The sequence below is a fragment of the Anomalospiza imberbis genome, chromosome 7 (genome assembly GCF_031753505.1).
Source record: "Anomalospiza imberbis isolate Cuckoo-Finch-1a 21T00152 chromosome 7, ASM3175350v1, whole genome shotgun sequence".
Classification (NCBI taxonomy): Eukaryota; Metazoa; Chordata; class Aves; order Passeriformes; family Viduidae; genus Anomalospiza; species Anomalospiza imberbis.
This window is the reverse complement of record NC_089687.1, coordinates 14,591,389-14,608,610: the sequence shown is the minus strand read 5'-3', so window position 1 is coordinate 14,608,610 and position 17,222 is coordinate 14,591,389. Positions and strand designations below refer to the sequence as shown.

The 17,222-nt window shown below is 47.0% G+C and overlaps 1 protein-coding gene across 3 annotated transcripts in view; it reads left to right on the top strand.

Annotated features, from left to right (window-relative positions):
* Positions 1-17,222, top strand: part of MARCHF4 (membrane associated ring-CH-type finger 4) — a 97,292-nt gene that overhangs the window by 51,183 nt on the left and 28,887 nt on the right. The window lies entirely within an intron of this gene.

Here is a 17,222-nt window from a genome sequence, read left to right as displayed (position 1 = left end):
GATAAGGTGGACCCTTGCCACATTTTTGTTCACTTTCTCCCATTGCTTCTCTTTGAACTTTGCCAAATAATCACTGTCCCTCCTTGACCTTGCAGCTTCAATCAGGCCACACACACAGCAGGCCTACCTGTGCTTCTCCACCCTTTTCTTGCTGTTTCTAGCATGGGTATTCCCCTGTGCAAAACCCCCTCTGGGTGTTGCAAATCTAAATCAGGACAAGCAATTCTGAAACCAGCCCTGATCACTGAAAGCAGCCAGCTCCAAACTCACACACATGAGGGAACAGATAAACCTCAAATTAGCAGACAGCTTATCACTCATTTAACATTATCACTCAGAGCTTCCAGTTTGCCAATACACCTGGGTGATCTTTTTACAATTACTGTAGTATTGCAGAGGAGCATACTTCAAAATAATTCCAGGTAGAGAGAGCTTGCCTGGCACACGGCTCTGAGTATCTCCCAAGTGAAATAAGTACTGTTTCCACCTAAATAGGATCTAATGAGCCATTCAGTAGAAGGGGGGGTTGGGGGGAAGAAGTCTTTGCCCTGGGGAAAAGCATCCCAAAGAACTCAACAGCATCTCCAGTCTGCTGCTGGCAGTGCTTGTCTCTCAGAAAATACAAGCTACAATAGTTTTCTTAAAGTATAAATGAAAACACAGAATTGCAAGAAGGAGACGAATGAGCGTTTTTAGGATTTGGGTTTCATAATTGTTCCCAAGAGTCTCAGTCTTCAATTTCACAGTACCTAATCCTGTCACAGTTGCAAATATGATTGGTAAAGACATATTATGGTGGATGGATTATTGCTCCCTGCATTTCCAGGGAGCCCGAGACAACAGGTCAGAGGTGAGTGTTGCCTGGTCACAGGTTCACAGCAACACAAGGAGCAGTATCAGCACTCCCAACAGCCACTTCACAACTCACAAACCCACAGAATTACAGCAAAGTCACAGAATTAAGTCACAGAATTAAGTCACAGGATTAATCACAGAATGCTTATCTGAAAGGCTGCTGGGTTGCAATGGCATGTTTCTGTGAGCCTGGGGATAGGGTAGGGAAGTGAAGATGCAGTCCTATAGTCCACAGCAAGGTTTGCAGAGAGCTTTCATCAGCTGACCTGATAAAAGTGAAAAATTGGCCTGACCCACAGGAAAAATAAAAACCAAAACAACAAAAAACTATGTGAGCAGAGCTAGTATTCCAGTCCTTGAACGTGAAAGAAACAGTGCTTTGTGGACAGAAAATGTATTTTTAGCCCCAAGACCATATCAAACTCTAGAGGTTCAAGAAAGGAAAAAAAAATCAGAACTGGATCAGATCTCTGGTGAAAAACATTCCTTCCCTGTTGGCTGAGGGTCTGTATTCAGGTTCATGGTAGAGGAAACAAGTCTGGAGCATAAAACACAGCAAGGGTGAGGTATGTTAGACAAAACCTACAATCTCTACACCTACAGCATTCTCGTTTTCTAGTCCTGCATGGTTCAGAGCTTAAAGTCTTCTCTAGGGAATGGAATACTGTGAGGGGCTTCTGAAACACAGATGCTTAAAGATGAAGTGTGTTTAGCATCAGGTTAAAAAGCTCATGTCAGCTTTCTACTCACATTCAGCCATTAATCTGCTCTTGAAAAATTCTGTACCTGGGAAACATCCAGAGTAAATAAAGGTGGATGCAGGAGGAATCCCAGTCAGCTCAGTTCAGAGCTCACGCTTCCATTTGTACCTGGCTGCACTGAGGACAAATCGGTTCCCTAGGGGCTGCCTGGACTGGGGCAAGGGAAATTCCTTCATGAGAGGTGGGTTTAAGTGTTTTCTGGTCACCACAGGCTGCCAGAGGATTTTTTTCTTCTTTTTTTCTTCCACACAAAAATAGCTGTGTTTTAGTAATAGAACTAGATTGCATTTCATTATCAAACACTTCCAATCCATGCCTGGGAATGAGTTCACTGAGCACGTGCAGGCACTGCATGACCATGGAGAGACAAAGAGGGGAGACAGGAAAGGGGAGGCTGAGAAAAATCAATGGTACCTGCTCCCCATGAGGCAGCAAAACCCGTGAGCTAAGTCCTCCTAGAAAGGAGGTGCAGCCTAAGATTGTCACTGTCCCAGAGAAACGAGTCCTGCATGGCTCAGAGTTACATATGACAACTCACTAAAGCCAAACAAAGGCCATAACATTGCTGACTGAAAGGGAGCTCAGCCTCCTTCCATCCTGCTTCTAGGGACAGGCTCCATTCTGTATATTTCTATCTTCCCTGGTCCCACTAAAGATTTTAGGCTGGTTTTCAGCAGACCTTGTCATGGACACAGCCACCCAAATAGCAGCAGCAGCACCAGAGAGCCAGCAAAATCTTCCCAAGCTTCCTGTGTGACCCATAGCAAACCCATACCCAGACAGCTCCCTACTTTAATAGAGACTTAAAAAGTGCTTCCTCACAGCAGCTCTGAGAAGGAGTTCAGCTATGGAGAATCCCTTCCTAGGGACCTTGGGATTACTCTTCGCCACTAGCCCAAGAAGACACCCCACTTCCTTATCCAAGCCCTAAAACAGCCTCACTTTCCACTCTTAAAAGGTGTGCACAGGATACTCAGGTGTGTTTGATAATGCCCTCAGGACTGTGGAAATAAGCACAATGGGCTTTCTCCTGGGTCGGTCTTGGCAAGGTGGAATGCTGCAGCAGCTGCAGGTGGGCTGTGAAGATGCTGTGTGGTCCTTGCAGGAGAGGTCTTATCTGGGGAAGCCCTGGGGTCTCCTCAGACCACACTTTTGGAAGTTAGGTGCCTGGAAATATTTTCTCCTTTAGACAGGATGCTTTTAGGGTTATATTAATACTTAAAGACCGTAGTAGGACTGTTTCACCTTCTAGGGCACTTGAGGATCCTCCCTCTGCTGCCTAGTGGGAACTGGGGAGCTTTTCTATGTGTGACAATCTCCATAACTGACTACCAGTGTGTAAAAAGCCTGACTACATCCACACCAATGATGAATTATGGCATTTCCCTTGTAGACCCTCATTCCCTGTGTCTTTCCCAAGGTATTGTCCCATCATCTTTCACAGCTATAATATATGATGTTCCTCCTGAGACAACACTGCAGGTGGACATGACATAGGATAAGCAGCTGTCTGTTGTCATCATCTCCTGACAGTCTGGAATGAAGAAGAAATTCATGCCTGTAGAGAGGTGATGTAAAGTGCAGACAGGGAGGAAGGGGAAGGTTATGGCAGAGTGAGGCAGGTTTGAGTGACTGCCTGTGCATATCTGAGGTTGCTTCATAGTTAATGCAGGGAATACGCTGGGTTTGCTTCTGGAAAACAATGTGCACGGATCTGTGCAAAGCCTGGGCCAGCCCTGCTCTGAAGGGCTTGTGCCCTGGGACGATGAGCAGATAATCAGCCCTGAGATCCCTCTGCCCAAAATCCTAAGGCCCGAAGCAGAGAAGCATCACCCAGGCTAAGGCAGGGCTGGATCTGCCGGCCGTCCCGAGGTGGCGTGACTTTAACACGTTCAGTCCTGGCAGTGCTTTGCCCCTGCCCCATAGGGAAAAGCCAGTAACAACTGTCCTTAGGCTCCCACCTGGCTCTGTGTGCCCAGGCGGTCGCTGTGGCTGCCGGCAGCACAGCCCGGGCTCTGCGCTGTTGCCTGTCCGTGCTCGCCGCGCAGCGCAGCACCTGCGGCTCCGCTTCCTCTGCGGTTTCGCATCTCGCTCCCTTTTATCGCATTGCACCGAGGTGACCGCTTCCCCTCCGCCTTCCCTCTGCCTGTGCTCCAGCCCCAGCCTTGCCTTCACGTGCCCAAGTTACCTGCGGGCTGTGCAAATAAAACCATTCCTGTGGTGGCAAACATGCCCATGTTTTTGGCTCACCTTGAGGAAAATCTCATTCAGCTTATGTCCCTGTTTCCTTGAAACCTATTCAGGTAAGGAGGGAGGCAAGCTCCCTTCTGTAACCATGGGCAAGTCTAATAGCTGAAGGCTTGGATTATTACTTTTTTCCTATTAAGCAATGAATTTAATCAGAAAATGAACCGGTTAGGAGGGACTTGGACACCCTGCTTTCAGTTTGTAATACAGCCAGCCCTAAAACACGTGGCAGTGCAGCAGAGCACGTTTCAAGACCTGCCCCCTGTGTGCTTGTGTTCCTCAGCACTGTTACCAGGCAGACTTTCATCTCTGTTATCTCCAAAGAAATAAAGAGAAGGAATTAAATTAAAAATTCAAAACCCATTGCTCTCCTCCCAGCAGCAGGAGGGCAGAATAGCTGGAGGAGATCCTGAGCAGTGAAGCCCAGGATGTAGGTCCCACCCAGAGGTCTTGTTCAGCTTCCATGGCAGCTACCAGAGCCCAGGAATGTGACCAAGCACAAGGAAAGGGTCTGGAGTGTTTTCACTGAGTGTTTTCACCCTCCAGGCCCTGGGTTTGTCAGAAATCTTTCAGCTTCTTGGGATGATTGCCGTAGAATTGCTGGGGGGCACCACTGCTTTCATTTCATACTCGCTGCCCCTCAAAAGGAAAACCTCAAAATGTATTTACTACCTGTGGATGTGTGGATACCAGAGATGAAGGCTTGGGCAAGAGCTTTGGATACAGGTGTTGTATCTCTGCCAGGGCACCTCGACCCTGCTCTGCCATCCCTGCAGCGAGGGACCACTGAGTGCTGGCCCTTCACAGGTTTGCATGGTAGCTGGAGGTACTAATTTTGGAAACAAGAAATCATCTGCAACTGCCCATTCATTTCACCCAGAATGCTGAAGGCAGACTGAGAATTTGTATGTAAACATATTGAAGAGGAGAAGCCCCCTTACCAGGAGGCTGTGCAGTAGTAAGGTAGTTTCTTTTTCCTTAAAGCTTCAGTTTGCTGTCACAGAACACCGGCAGGGCCTTTGAAAAACAGCTTCCACTTAAGCACCTCTGCAGGTGAACAGGGCTGCTGCAGGGATGGGACTTGCCTCCAGAGAGAACTGGCCGCCCCAGTGCTTTAGGGTGGACATGCTCTGACTGCCAGAGCAACAAAGACACGTCAGTGAAGATCGATCTCCGTGCAGACAGGAGGCCAGCCACGCTTAATAATTTTCTCTTCAACAGCCTTGTTTTTTCAAGATCTTTACACGCTGTGGACACATGTAGATAAATGAAGTCTACAGTTGTCCCTGGGTGATGGTTAAGAGTCTGGTACAGAGAGCAAGAATCACAACATGGAGCCTTCCCCAAACCCAGCAGCAGGACATCAGCAGAGCTGTGGGAGGGAGAGCTGTTGCCAGGGCCCACTCTGCCCATGCCATCCCCATGTGGCTGTGCTCCCATCACACTGCAGCCATGAGGAGCATCTGTGGCTGCTGCAGGTGTTTTCCATTCCTGGAGCATCGCCGTGGAGGGTGATACCTGGGTAATGAGTTTCTTTAGTCTTGCTTGAATGCTCTCGGCTCTGCAGGCACAACTTCTCAGCGTTTGACACCAAAGAACAGATGAGTAGCTGATTACACAATACCCTGCCCTGAACAGTTAGTGGGACTTCCTCCAGGAAATACACGTGTGGATAGTGATCATTTCTGTGCTTATCTCTCTACCAACCCCAGTTCTGCAAAGGCAAAGGAAAAAAAAAAATTCTAGGAGCTTTCAAAAACCTCTTAAAATCTTTCTGGCACAACAAAGCCTAGAAGTGTTGTACTAAAAGAACTCAGCTCTTGGGACTTGCAGCCCTGTCCCCTTTGTACTCATGACATCCAGGGCAAAGCAGTGAGAACAGCTTCCTTCTTTCCTCTTCACCCTCCAGTGCCCTTCTTCCATCCCAGCTGCTTGCAGCATGAACAATAGTGAAGGAGTGACGATCTTGCCAGCATACAGCAGGCCATTGTCAGGGAAGTGGGCTGGGCATTTTCATGTTGTTCCTGGCTTGGTGCACCAGAAAGTGGAGTAGAACAGCTGGGTGGATGTAAAGGACAAATCCATCCTAAAAGCTGAGTGCAGGTTAGATGGACAATAAAATCTCCACCACTGGAACTCAGGAACAGGTATTTGAGCCTTCCTGTGTGGAGTCACAATTTGCTGAGAGAACTATAGGTTGTTACAGAGGAGATGTGTTGTTTCAGAAAAAGGCAGCCTAACCTGTAGCTAAAGCATGCCACAGCCCAATCTGACTGGACATAGTTCACTGAGCAAGACTAATCCAGCTGTGGTAAGAGGAATCTTGCTTGGCACAAACAGGTTCTGTATTTGATGCAGCAAATCCCATCGGGAAAGGGCAGGAGAACCAATTTGGCAAAGCGCAATAAAGACCAATAACAGAGAGGTAATAATTCATATTTCAATAGGGCATCTCTCATGCTGAGGGATACAAATGATTTGGCCACTGTTTGAAGTTCGGCCACCTCTGGAGTGAAGCATAGCTGTGCATAGCATCTGACATTGCCTCAGTGTTGATGTATTTGTTAGTATGTAAATTGCCAATCAGTATATCTTCAAAAGGTTATCAAAGAGTCGGATGGTAAGTGAGCCCTATGTAATGCTTAATATCTGTGCACTGATAGTGCTGAGACCTCAAAGCCCTGGCAGTGTTTATATATGCACATCTGTGTGTGTGTATTTCACTTTTACACACACCAGTAAACCTGGTCTTCAACTTGTGCAAAAGACTGATATAAAAAAGAAAATGGCCTCTATAGCCCACTTGACTAATGTTACAGCTATTCTTACATTTATTTCTACCTTCTCTCCTTTCTGTTTCATACTCTACCTGTGAAAGGGAAAGCTGGATTCCCCAGCTGAAGTAGGAAAACACAAGAAGGCTTCCAGGAGATGTATTCAGGCAGAGACTGAAACACATGGATTTATGCAGCTTCATATACAGGAGGCCTTTTGAAAAAATCATAATTAATGTTATGCAGCTTCCCCTGAGGCCAGTGCCACTGGTACCTCTGGCTCTATCCTACTGGGCTGCTCTTGACTGGAAAGTTGTCACACTAGGCAAAAGGATTTGGGGATTAAGCTGCCTTTTCCCATGGTGTATTTTTGCTGCATTTCAGCTAAGTGGACCTGTGGGTTTATGAGCTCTGGAGCAGGCTTCTGCAGTGGTAGGGAGGATGGTTCTGAGAGTCAGCAACAGCATGCTCCCTTGCCTCCTAATCCCAGCCTTTCCCCGGGGGACTTCACCTACTTTCCCAGGATGCCTTGAAAATAGAAAGCAAGTGAAAGGGCAATGTGACCACTCTTGCCATGGCCAAATGGTGTGAGACCCCCTGCTTTTATCCTCTCCCTTATCCCATTCCTTACTCAGGCTGTCGCTTGCTCTTCCATCTGACCCGCAGCCCCCTGAGCTGCCAGCCCTACAGACACCTCCCACCACAGCCCCATGAGTACTGCCCTGGATCCCACTGGAGAGGTGCTGTTGGCAGTTCTGCCTGTTGGGATCCTGAGTGGTGTCCATCATCATGGCACAAGTGCATCCCTCAGGCAGCTGCTCTGCTGCTGCTGGCAGACACCTGCAGAAGAAACCCTTTATATTTATGGCTGGTTTTTAGCTCACTGCCAGTGAAGGCAGTTTAGCTTTACTTTGTAGCTGCATCATTTTGAAAGGAGGTGCTTCTGCCTCCGGTGCACGTTTGTGCCGGCGAGCATTTTGACTTTCTGCCAAACATTTAAGTGACCTTATGGCAGGACTGGAAAAAAAGGCTCTGGAGCTCCACCACCCCGCTGACCCTGCGGGCCTCTATTCTCCCCTCGTCTGCCTCCTTCATGTATTTTTGTTCAGTATCTCTGCTTGCAGGGTTGCCTGAGACATTAAAAAGAAATGCCTTCACCACTAAGGCGATAAGGAACTTGATCTCACATAAATTGGAATGTTCTGAGAACCATTTTAATTTCTGCTAATCAGCAGATGAAAAATGAATTACTTCAGATGTCATGTCCTATTGCACGAGTCTTGAAACATTTGGGAAAGCCATAACAGAGTTACCCAGTAATTGAAGGGCTCTACATGAGTGAACTTTGTAATTGCACATTCTTCTCCTTGAGTCTGGGAGGCAGAAAGGAAAAGTGGATCAGGCCATGTCTTAATGAAATAGCTCAGTCCCGCAGTGCTAGTGAAGCCAAAAGTAAACAAACCACGCTCATTATTTTATATCACAGCTCCCCGGCTGCTGCAGCAGCCATGTTTGTGTTGTCTCCCACCTCAGTTCAGCTTTCAGCCCCCTGCCAGGCTGTCCTCAGCCTTCACCCCAGGTGCACCCAAGGCCAGCAGCCCACATTCGAGCTCTACCTCATTCCACAGGAGACACAGACAGCTTCAGAGACAGACTTAGCTTTGGAGGGTTTCCATCTCTGAGCTTCCAGTCTTGACCATCCCAAATGGAGCAGAAGCTGCTGCATAACCATACCCATCCAGACCTATTGGGACAGTCCCTCCTGTCATGTCCTCATCTCCACTCCTAGCTGAGAAACACCACTTTTGAGTAGCGGAGATTTGCACCTTATTATTGGCTTCCACTTACTGAATGTGCACATGGCTCCCCCAGTTCCCCACCATGCTGCCCTCAGTCCTGACTGGGGGTCACTTGAGGATATTATGGCAAATGACAGCCCTCAAATCCTGGCTGCCATCATATTCTGCTCCCCTCCACTGCTGAGCTGCTGGTACCAGGGCAAAGCAGCTCCTAAGCAGTTGCTGCACTGCCGGAAGGAGCATCTCACTGCTGGATGACTGCCAGTAGCACCTGGACATTTTCTCATTCCTGACGAACCCAAGAAGATGAGGCAAATATTACAGAGTAAAGATTTTCTCAGGTCTAATGCTGAAGGGGTTTTCAGCTTTCTCTGAGGAAAAAAAAAAAAGACAAAAAGCCTATTGGTCTGTTTGTTTCACTGTCTTTAAAAGTGGGGTCTACATCTGGAGTGTCAAAACAGCATCCATTTCCATGGATTGTCCATGGCTGCTCCTCAGCAGCTGATGGCATAATGTTTCCTGAAATGGCCATTAGCTGAGTATCTTTATGAACAGCTTCCCAGGGAAGTAGCTGCAAAGTTCAATTTGCTGAATTATGAGCACATCTCAGATAAGAATTGCATTCTACGGTACTTGCATTCTGAAAGCATTAACTTATACTTCAAACTTAGAGATAATAAGGAATAATTGCTATCTTTTTTATCTATGAAAAAAATAAGTATGTGTAGAAAAATTTTTATTTAGATGAGGCTTTCTCTAGTGAAAAAGCCATTTGTACCCCCCCCCAAAAAAAAAAAAAGAAAAAAAGAAAATCTCTTTAATTGGTTAAAGATTTATTACAAGAAGCCATAACTTAAGGGTCCTTGATTTGTGCTGAAGAGTGGTTTGACTTCATGGTGTCACATCAGATTTATCCCAGCATCGCATCCTATGGAGCAAAAGTGAGTTCCCTCTTGTATCTCACACAGAATAAATCTAAGTATTGTCTGAAATACTTTAATTAAGAAGAGCCAGAGTGAAACAACTGTGGATTTCTTTTTCAGATGTAATTAGAGTGTTCTAGCTCATGAAAGGGTTGGGGTCTACAGTAAATCTTGAGAAGCTTAAAGCTCTCAATACCTTGGGTGAAAGCCCAGAAGCTACAGACTATGACATTTCTTCTCTGGGATGCTGAAATGGCTCCAGTCTGTATTCAGGACAAGTCTGGAGCTGAACTCAGTGCAACACCCAAGTGCTCAGGGGTGTTCAGGTATCTTGATTTCACATGTGCAGCACTGTGATTTCCATGCACTGAAGGCTCTTCACTTAATCGGTGCTATTATCACACCTGATGAGGCACAGCAGGTGATATTTGAGACACTTGCCTTTTGATTCCTTGCAACCAGGCAACATTTAGTAAGAATTACTTAAATCAGCTAATCAAAAACATGTTCAATGACATTAGGATGAAGTGGGCTGTAGAACACATAAGTCAAGTAATTTTTCTTGTGAAAATCTTTCTATAGAGAGAAAAGCAAATAAATACCATATATGGAAACCTCTCTGCTCCTTGGACTATTAATAATTAATTCCTGATTCCTTATTCCGTATTTCAGGTAAGGTTCAACTTTGTTCTAGTGGAACAGTTTTTCAGGATCAGTTTCAGCTGCTTTGTCATGGGTTCACTGGTGGCAACAACAACATGGCAGGATGCTTGCAGGTCCCTGTGTTTGCTGAGGAGCTGATTTGCTCTGAGGACTGCCTTGTTCTGATTTGCTCTCATTTGCTTATTTGCTCTGAGGAAAACTGATGGGTCAGGATTCCTGTTCAGAGGAATCTCCTCTGAGAAGGGCCTGTCTGTTGGCAAGACCTGCACACAGAGATGGAGTTCAGCATCTTTCCTCTCAGTTAAGGGGGCCCTCAGGGACAGTCCTTCCCTCTCACATCCCCTGCAATGGTTGACTCAGGTGAGAACCAATCCCCAGCATCCCTTTCCATGCTGGCTCCCTTCCCTGGCCAAGTGGGACTTAAACTGAATGGCTCTCTGCCCTTCACCTTTCACTGGCCTGAAACCAGGTGTTAAAGTACTCCATAGCTCATTGTACAAAAAATGCCCTGTGATTCTCTATTTCTCACAAAAAATCATTTTTTTTCTGCTCATTTGAAGGGAAATGGTGTTAAGCCACGAGACACCCAGCCCTTCTGAACCAACTCCCTTTGGTCTTTACCAGTGGTGGCAAAGAAGCGCCCAGAGCTGTTGGATAGTACCAGGCTGTGGGCAAACACATGACCAAGTTGCTGTCAGATAAATAGTGAAACAGCCCTAGCCTAGATTAAGTCCTTTTTTCCTTTTTTATAGTGAAAAGGGATTGGGTCATGTCCAAATCTTTTATATTAAACTCTGCAACTTGCCTGTTTTCTCTTCTGTTACCAAGGCAAATGCGCCCCAGCTCCCTGACAGTTCACATTAAGCTCAGTGGAGCTGTGTTCAGTCACCTTGCTCTGGAAATCAGTGAAGGAGTGAGGACAGAGCCACCACTCCAGACTGCTCCCAGGATGAGTCACCACAGCAAAGGCTCCTGGCTGAGTGAGCCAGAGCCGCCTCTCTAATGTGCTGGGCTTTCTGCACCCGGGACTTCTCTTCCTTCTTCTTTCTTTTCTTCATGAGATTTTATTCCTTGTCTTCATTTCTCTCTCCGACCTTCCTGCCCTGCAGAACTCTTTAAGGTTTTAGCAATTAAGGGAGGAAAAGAAGGCATCCTCTTTTCCTGCTCCTTGGCAGAGGTGAGAGATGATCTGTGTGCAGAGGAAACCCAACCCTGCTCCTGCCTGGCTGAGTGTGTGGCACCATTGCTTACCCTGTGGGAAGGTGGAGTACGGAGGTTGTCCTCAGGCCTCTGACGTGGCACCCATCCCTGTTAATAGGCAGTGGGGATCCCCTGGGGTACACAGACAGCACCAAGAGGGGTCTTGCTTTGGAACATCCTGCTCAGAGGTGGCAGAGTAGGAGCAAGGCAATTTGGTAAACAGGGCAGCCAGTGCAGCTCAGGGCCCTCTTGGGACTTTCCTGTTCTCTGCTGAACAGCCTTGAGAAGGGACCTGTCAGATGCCTCTCCCCCACATCCCTGCACTGTTGTTGGACATGAGGGTACAGGGATTTGACCCACTGTCTGCCTCCAGCACAGCTGAGACTCTTGAGTCATCTGCTTCAACAGAAAAACCCGTGTTTTGACTCAAAACATGGGCAAGCTTTGTTCCTACCCTGATGAGCAGCCAGATGAGGTGATGGTCCCTCAGTTCTGCAGTCACAGAAGAGTCCTCAGGAGGAATGGTAATGCTCAGAAAATGGAAAGTCTCCCTTCCCACTTCTCCATCCCACTCCCAAATTCTGAGTTGACACCTCTGTCATTGTCTGTCTCAGCAGTGGTGCCAAGCACAAAACACTGCAGATGGGAAAGAGCAGAGAAAGCTTGAAATTTCCGTGGTCCATGGTGAAGTCAGAGGCTATGGGCATCAGCTGCTCAGCTGGGAAGTCATGCCTCTTGTGATAGTGGTGGGATGAGTTTTCCAGCAGAAGGAAGATGCAAAGCAGGTCCCACCCTGCCCTCCTCACAGTGGTGGCTGCAGCCTTTCGTGTTTTCATCAGAGAGGTGCAGAAAAAGCCTGAGCAGCGTGGCAGCCCCAGCGTTCCTCACAGGTGCCACAGCAGCAGCCTCTGTGGGTGGAAAGGCAATTTGTGTTGTTTTTGGAGCATTGGGAGCTCTGCAGACATGATGGCTTTTCAGACAAGACTCGCTGTGGAACAAATGTGGGGTTTCGGCTCAGGACCCTGTGAGACACATCCCTTTTCCAGCCAGCGCCCACACTCCCAGACATCATCAAAGTATTCCTGGTGGTCCCAGAGTAGCGTGTGATGGTTTTTCTGGGTGTACTAAAGCTGAGATCCCTGTCTGCTCACACCCAGCCTATAGGCAGAGATGCCTGAGGCACACAGAACAGCCAATACCCATTGAAAATTGCAGAAAACCATGAAAAAGCAGAGCTGTGCCCCTAGCACAACCATCTCAGAGCCCCCAGTCTGACATGCCCAGCTGAGAGGGGATGCATTCCTACTGCTGAGAGGTTGAGGAATCCTAGAGAGGGGCCCACACCTCTACCACAGCTGAGCCCTGCAGAGACATGATCCTGACCCAGGAAGCTGCACACCAGAGGCTTCAGCCAGGCAGTCACAGACCTAATGAAATCACACCTAAGCAACAAAAACAATTGTTCAGAGCTGGATTTTTCTCCTTTATGGGGCTGCATTTTTCTCTTGCTGTTGGAATGGGGTACTCATAGCACCCCAGGGCACACAGATCTTGCCTGCCATGGGCAGTGCTGTCTCTGCATGGCACAGGGATAACAGGTCTTGCAGGGGAGCTGTGGGATGAACCAATTCTGGTCACAGAGATCGCAGTCTGGATGTTTTCTTTTTCTAATCACTTGCATAGATTTTCCTATAGGCTCTCCAGATTTTAGGGTGGTGCCCAGTTAGTGTATTCCCTCATCTGGGTCAAGAAGAGTCAGCAGATATCTGCCAAGATGGAGATTCAGATCAGCACCCAGCTCTGCGGAGGTGCCTGAGGAAATTCTGTCTCACCAGAGTCCCATTTATAACCATGTCCTGTGCTGTCCTGACTCCACAGGAGACCTGGGTCCACTCCTCTCTGGGTCCATACTCTGTGTCAGTTTCCCCCAGTGCTGGGGAATTTCGTGCAATATAATATATATACACATATATATACACACACATACACATAGATACCTATTCCATGTCTCTCGTTGCCTGTTGCTGGCTGGCACAGTGCTTGTGTACATGGGGAAGCATTTGAGATGCTGGTAATAATGTGTTTTGTTCAAAAGGATAGAAGGGCAACTCTTGTAAGTGTGTGAAGACAGGGTGGTCATTAGTGCATGTTTATTGAAGTTTACCAGCTGTGTAACAATGGGCTTCTCTTTGCCATTGTACTTAATTTGTCTGTAATTATGTTCCTAATATAGAAATCATTTGGCATTTATTTGCTGTAATAAAACTTCCCATTGCATTTAAACTCAGTGTGAAGATGTAAGTATATTTAGGACACACAGCTGAAGACCTGAAATTAAATGACCCTGGCTTCCTTTTGTAAACAAGACAAACTCAGATAAATGCTAGCAGTCAGATGCATGCATGCAGATCTGTGAGCAGCAGCAGCTGCATGTACACCCCCAAAGAGAGATGGCAGCCCTTCTGATGGGACAGCTCCTCCAGTGTCTTCTCATTGACCTGCTCTGGCCCAGGGCACTGCTCCTCTGACTGATGCTTGTGCTGCTTTGCATACCTAAGCAGGAAAAATGCACAGGTGAAGAAAAAACTGCAGGTCTTAAGATCACCATCAGCTATCTTGGTTTTCTGTACAGCTTGCACTGGCTTTCAAAATGTTTGCTTTAATGGTTGTGGCAGTAGGATGTTGGTAACATGGCTCTTTCCAGCTGAGCTGGTGCTCAGGAGCAGCCCAGGCATCAGACATAGGTCAGCACAGCTGGGAAACTCCAGGAGACCAAGCAAATTCCTGGCCCAGTGACACTGTCATCCCCAGCCCTGCCCTGTTTAAAGGAGACTGGGTGGGCAAATTTGCTGTACTTAATTTGCAGTTAAAAGAACAGGCCAGGGAGACACGTCCCATATCTGCAGGCTGGTGGGTGAGCAGCTGCAGCTGTGGATGTGTGGATGGGCTCCCAGTACTGATAAATGACAGATAAAAGCCAGGCAAAACTCTGCCACCACCACTCAACAGGGGTGACGCTGCTCCTGACGTGGTTATTTTCTCCCTGGATATACCGAGCATCACAAGCACGCACCAGCAATAATTTTTTTCCCCATCCTTTCTCAGCACTCTTGCCAGTAGGCTTTAAATAGCAGGGGCCAGATAATCATTAACCATTTTGACGTATTGCAGCGGTTACAGATTGGGAATTCAGACAGAAAGGACAGAGCTGGAGCAGAGCTGCACTACTAGTGCATCTCCAGCAGTGTTGTCCTCCTCAGGGTAAAGCCAGTTCAGCCTGGCCTTGCCCTTGCTGCTCCTTGAGACAAGCTCCCATTATAGTTAGAAATAGGGAAGAATATTATATATATAATTGATTAGTATATTACTCTTTCCAGAAGTAGGGAAGAGCATTTCATGCATATGTTGAAATGGTTGTGGCTGAGCCCAGAGCACCTTTCCCTTTTTGTTAGCTCTGTTTTTTCCTAATCTAGACTTGGATAATAGAGGAAAAAAGAAAAAAAAGGCAGCTGCCCTGACTCCAAAGCACTCTTCAGTGTTTCAGAAGAACAAGATAGTAGTGAGCAAACTGAGGAGGAAAGGAGGAAGCTTGCAGTTGGAGAGCATTTCTCCACTAGTTATTGACAAAGGAAAAATGCTGCTTAGACTCGCTCATCCCAGTGATGGGATATAACTCTACAATGGGAAGTTGCAAAAATTAATGTTGTGAAGTAGGGAAATAGACCCTTCAAAGGGTTTTTGGAGAGCAGTCCCCAAAGGGATTTGCTGTTTGAGCACTGGAGAATATGTTGTGCAGACCCATCTTCTACAGACCTGCAAAAATGGGTGTTAAGGATTTAATTTCCATCTCTAATTGTTGTGATTTGTGTCTCCCTTTGGGTTTGCTTTTGTGTTCCTGTAGCTTTTAGCAGCAGAGGACTCTGTACATCAAAACCTTCCTGTGTATCACAACCAATGGTCTGTTCCTGAGCTCTCTGTACAGCTAGCAATGAGACTCCTTCTTCTTTGCTGTACAAAGGATTTATTCCTTTAATATGCCCCTGGTGTTTGTTTTTCTGCTCGTACAGGAGTGCATGTGTGCGTGTGTGCATGTGGCAGTGTTTTACAAATGCCTGCTGTGGATAGAATTGGGCTTCACAATATGCAAAAATAGCTGTGTGCCATGTACAAGGATGTAATATTTCAGACAGCTGGAGAAAATGTGATAAATTGGGTTTTTGCTAGATTTGCTAAAATCAAGTTACCAGGGGATTCATCTCCACAGATGAATCCTGGGGTTGTAGGAGCTGGCAGGACTGTGTGTTTGAGCATCACAGTTAGGAAGGGAGATTGGGTCCCCATGGTGCTGTAGGACATCTGTGAACATCTCTTGGCTCTGAAGAGAGAAGCTCAGATTTCATAGGCTCATTTATTACAGAGCCCCAGAAGCCAATGCAAGTCCAGGCTGTAGCTGCAGCTTTTCCTCTCTGCTTTTGCCTGGAGGCTGTTGCTCTTTGTTCCTGCTCCATTCTGCTCCATTCCTGATCCCTCACCATCGATGCCTCCAGCTGCTCGTTAAACAAAGCCCGGGTCCTGCACTCACCATTTTGAGCCCTGCAAGAGACCCAGGTGTGCAGTGAGGTGGAAAGGCAGGGATGCTGCAGATCTGGGAGGTTTCTGTGTGACCTCCTTACTGCTGGGGCCACACTTGTGTGCTGAGGAGCGAAGCTGTTGACAAAATAAGGTACCAGGGACTGAGATGAGAAGGGCAGACCAAAGGCATGGAGCAGTAGTCCTTGTACCAGGCTGGCTCTTGGTGTGGAAGAGGTTTGGTGAGTGGGGAAGTAAAGGAGTTGTGCCAAGTTCTGGTCCCTCCCCTTTTGCATTCTGTCTGGCAGTACCTGCTCTTCTGGGCTCCTAATCACACTGACAATGTCCCACCCCAGTCTCAGCTAAGGGCAGAGACATGCAGAGCCAAACCTGAGTCCCCTCAAATTGGACCTCACGTGGGAAGTTTGAGTGCCAAATGTCAGTGCTCATTCCCACGTGCACCTTTCTCCCATCTAATCCTTCCCTACTTCCCTTCTTCTGGTTTGTCATGTCACTCCTTGCTAGGTGGAAAAGGTTCATGGAGCCTACAACTCTCCTTGCTCCCCCTCTCCCTTTTTATCCCCTCCAATATGTAATGAAAACCAGTAACAAGTAGAGCCAAGGCTAGGTTTGTAACATAAACAGTTATTTAGTTTTGCTAAAATTTCATGAAAGATGACATTTTTAGGTGACCTAGCTGAAACAAAAGAAACAATTAACATGTTGCCATTAGGTTTTGTGAAAATAAGTATCACTCTTGCCCAGTGTGGTCCTCAGTTCCTTAGGTCTTGTGACCTGATGTAGTGACCTAGGAGCTGAGACAGTTTCCCACCAGGGTTAGCAAGAGCAGGTTCATAAGCCGAGGCAGTTGGAATGGATGTCTTTTACCATATCCAGCAGTGTCCAGTGCCAGGGTCTGTTATCCTGGTGCTCCGTCAGGCTAGTGATGAGGCTGATCTGGGCTGTAAGAGCAAATATCTTCTCCTCAACGCTGCAAGTATGATCTAACCTTCCCTGTCCCATAGATATTCTTATTCTGCCTTTAAAAGCTTTTTAATCTTGGAGCACAGCTAAAGAGACTGCTGGAATCTGTGCTATGGCTTTTAAACACTAAACAGTGAGGAGTAAAATGTAATGTCTGTCTCCTAACCTAAATAAGCAATGGCAAACAACTGTAAAAGGCTCCTGAGCTTGTGTGCACAGAGGAATTTAGTCTTATGGTGAACAGGATAGCAGATATATCAGAATAATATGGGGTTTTCGTGGATACCCTGTTAAAAGCTGCACCAGAAACAAGGGAACGAGCCAGGAGGTTCAGTGTTTCTGCCACCACTCATATCTGTCTGGGTCACAAGCCAGAACACAATTTTTTCTCCATCTTGCTTGCTTCTAGGGTGCAAATAGCCAGTCCTGTAGTTCACCAATATGACT